General features: G+C 35.2%; 1 non-coding gene across 1 annotated transcript; it reads left to right on the plus strand.

Annotated features, from left to right (window-relative positions):
- The first annotated feature begins 335 nt into the window (after positions 1 to 335).
- LOC119520904 lies at positions 336 to 442 on the plus strand. The gene has a single exon (XR_005214235.1). It is a non-coding gene; the product is annotated as a U6 spliceosomal RNA (small nuclear RNA).
- Positions 443 to 4,297: the final 3,855 nt, after the last annotated feature.

The raw sequence follows: 4,297 nt of genomic DNA on the forward strand, positions 1-4,297 counted from the left end.
CTCCCTATTAAAAGATACATATTAGAGAATGGATTAAAAAGTATGATCCATCAATATGTTGTTTACAAGAAACCCATCTTATACCCAGCAACACAAAGAGACTGAAAGTGAAAGGATGGAAGAGAATATTCCATGCAAGCTGCAGCCAAAAGAAAGCAGGGGTAGCAATACTAATATCAGAAAATATAGACATTTGTCAGGAGAGACTAAGAAAGACACTGTATATTAATAAATGGGAAAATTCACTGAGAAGAAATAACAATCATATATGCTTATGACCCAATCAAGCTGCTCCAAAATACGTGAGACAAACATTGGCAAAACTGAAGGAAGCCATGCTAGCTTTGGCAGCACATATACTAAAATTGGAATGATACAAAGAAGATTAGCATGGCCACTGTGCAAGGATAACAAGCAAATTCATGAAGCATTCCATATTTTCATGTGGTCCCCTGAGCATTGATCCTTTGCTGTCAGAGCAACATGTATGGCATATAATATTAAAACTGTCTCAAAGCAACATTTATGATATCTAATATTAAAAAAACTGAGAGAAACAATAGACATTTCTACAATAATAGTGAGAAATTTAAATACATCACCCCCATCTATACATAGGACAAATAGAGGACAAATAAGGAAATTGAGATATAAACAATGTGATAAATGAATTACCAGGATATGCATTCCTCTCTAGTATTCATGGAACATTTTCCAGGGTATATCATATGTTGAGGCACAAAACAAGTCCCAATGAATTTTAAAAGATTGAAATCATTGAAAGCACATAATTTAACCATAATAGAATGCAATTAGAAGTGAACAACCACCAGAGAACCAGAACATTCAAAAATATATGGAGGTTAAACAACATACACTTAAACAATTCATGGGTCAAAGAAGAAATTGCAAGACAAATCAGTAAATTTCTAGAGATGAATGAAAATGAGAGAAAACTATCAAAACATATGGAAGTCAGTGAAGGTGGTGCTGCAGGGGAAATTTATATCTCAAAATGCATATATTATAAAGGAAAAAAAAAGGTAAAATCAAATACTTAACTAAAGAACTACAGAATCTAGAGAATGATCAGCAAACTGATGCCAAAGCAAGTAGAAGCAAAGAAATATCAAAGATTAAAGCAGAAATAAATGATATGGAGAACAAAAAGCAATAGGGAGAATAAATAAAACCAAAAGTTGATTTTTTGAGATCAAGACTGACAAACAGGTAGACTGACAAATTAAAAAAGAGAGAAGATACAAATAAATCAAAACGGAAATGAGAGGGGGGATATAACAGTGGATACCAAATAAATTTTAAAAAATCATGAGAGGATATTATAGACATCTGTATTCCATCCAACTGGACAAATTAGAGGAAATTGTTAACTTCCTGGAAACAAAGGAACATCCTAGAATGACCTGAGAAGCAATAGAAGATATCAACACACTAATCACAAGTAAACAGATCCAATAATTTGAAAAAAATCTTCCTACAAATAGAAGCCCTGGCCCAAATGGCTTCACAGGGAAATTTTACAAAAATTTCCAAAAAAGAACTGACACCATTCTGGCTCAAAACCTTCAAAAAAATTGAAGAAAAAGAGACACTACCTAACTCACTTTATGAAGATAATGCCAAAACCAGACAAACACTACAAGAAAGAAAATCTACAGGCCTATCTCCCTAACGAATACAGACATAAAAATTCTCAACAAAATACTTGCAAATCGAATCCAGAAAAGAATGCTACACCACAACTAAGTAGGGCTTATTCCAGGCATGCAAGTATGGTTTACCTTAAGAAAATCAATCAATAAAATACAGCACATTAAAAAATTGTGTGGGAAAAATCAAAGATCATCTTAATAGATGCTGAAAATGATTTGAAAAAATTCAGCATCCTTTTGTTAAAAATCACATCAAAGGTAGTAATTGAAGGAAATTTCCTCAGTATGGTAAAGGGCATTTATGAAAAACTCACAGCCATCATAGCACTTAATGGTGAGAGATTGAAAGCCTTTGCCTTAACAACTGGGATGAGACAAGGATGATCAGTGTCACCACTATTATTCAACATTGTGCTGGAAGTTCTAATGAGAGAAATCCAGCAAGACAAAGAAATAAAAGACATCCAAACTGGAAAGGAAGAAGTAAAGCTCTCATTATTTACAGATGATATGATCCTATGTTTGGAAAACACTGAGAAATTCACAACCCAGTGACATGAGCTAATAAAAAATCAAGCAAAGTGGTGGGGCACAAGATTAAGGTGCAAAATTCAGTAATGTTCCTATACACTAGAAATGACCTAACTGAAATGACACTGAAGTAATGAATCCCATTCACAATAGCAACTAAAATAATCAAGTACCTAGGAACAAACAATCAGGGAGGTAGAAGGCCTCTACCCAGAAGATTACAAAATGTTACTAAAAGAAATCAAAGAGGACCTAAACAGGTAGAAATATGTTCTGTGTTCATGGACAGCAAGGTTGAATGTCATTAAGATGTCAATTATACCCAAACTTATCTACAGATTCAAGACAATTCCAATCAAAATTCCAATAACCTACTTTGCAAACTTGGAAAAACTACATATCAAATTTATATGGTAAAGGGCCCTCAAACTGCCAAACGTTTCCTAAAGAGAAGAATGAAGAGGGAGCACTTACACTTCCTAACCTTAAAGCTTACTGTAAAGCCACAATAGTCAAAGAGCATGGTACTGGCACAAAGGTAGACTTATTGAGAAATGAAATGGAATTGAGAATTTGGAAATAGACCCCAGATCCACTGAAGTGGAGCATAACTGTCTCTTCAACAAATGGGACTGGGAGAACTGGATATCCATATCCAAAAGAATGAAAGAGGACCCCTACCTCAACCCTCTACAAAAATTAACTGAAAATGGATCAAAAGCCTCATCAAAACAGACAGTACCATAAAACCCCCAGAAAATAATGTAGGGAAACATCTTTAAGAGCTAATATTAGAAGGCAACTTCTTAGATCTTACACCAAAAGCACAAGCTATGAAAGAAAAAATAAATAAATGGGAAATCCACAAAATCAAGAGCTTCTATACCTCAAAGGTCTTTGTCAAAAAGGTGAAGGGACAGGCAACTCAATGGGAGATAATATTTGGATACCATATATCTCATAAAAGACTGATATCCAGCATAAATAAAGAAAGCCTACAACTCAATGACAATAGTAAAAACAGCTCAAATATCAAATGGGCAAAGGATATGAAAAGAATTTTTTTTTCTGAAGAGAATGTACAAATGGCTAAAGGTCATGATAAAATTTATCTTCATTAGCTATTAGGGAAATGCACATCAATGCCACAGTGAGTTATCATCTCACATCAATTAGAATGGATGCCATTAAACAAAAAAGGAACAATAAACATTGGAGAGGATGTGGATAAATTGGAATTCTTATTCATTGCTGATGGGAATGTATAATGGTATAGTTGCTGTGGATGGCATTTTGGTGGTTCCTTATAAAAGTGAATATTAACTTGTGACATAGCAGTCTTCTCTCAGCAGAGGCCCTGGGAGGGCATGGTGTGGAAGAGGGATCCACTTGGAAGTCCCAGGGACCATACGTCAATACCAAGAACTTGTGGGTCTGTGGCAGAGGCAAACTGTGGCAAGACAGAACTGGATATTTAGACTCTTGCAACAGCTTTAAATCTCCAGAAACACCTGGGAGGTTTGAATTTCAAAGCTGTGCACCCTCTCTAACCACTCAGGCACATACCGAACTTCAGGGCAGGCAGCACTGCTACACAAACAAACTTGGTGCACCAATTGGACTCCCACAAGATTGAGAACACCACTCACCACAAAGACAAAGTTGGGGAGAACTGGCATGAGGGGAATAGTTGGCTCATGGATGCCACATGCTGATTAGTTAAAGTTTATGCCACCAAGCTGTAGACCAACAAATTAGAGATAAGTGTTTGAATAAGTCTACATATGCTAAAAGAACCCTATCAAGTTAAGCAAATGCCAAGAGACCAAAAACAACACAAAATTTTAAAACATATGAAGAAACCAGATTATATGGATAACCCAAACCCAAACATCCAAATCAAAGGATCAGAGGAGACACAGTACTTGGAGCAATTAATCAAAGAACTGAAGAGAAAAAATGAGAGAATGACACAGGATATAAAAGACATGAAGAAGAACTTGGAAGAGAATAAAGAAAAAATTGCAAGAGTAAACAAAAAAATAGATGATCTTATGGAATTAAAAGAAACTGTTGACCAAGTTAAAAAGATC

The sequence above is a fragment of the Choloepus didactylus genome, chromosome 26, assembly GCF_015220235.1.
Source record: "Choloepus didactylus isolate mChoDid1 chromosome 26, mChoDid1.pri, whole genome shotgun sequence".
Classification (NCBI taxonomy): Eukaryota; Metazoa; Chordata; class Mammalia; order Pilosa; family Megalonychidae; genus Choloepus; species Choloepus didactylus.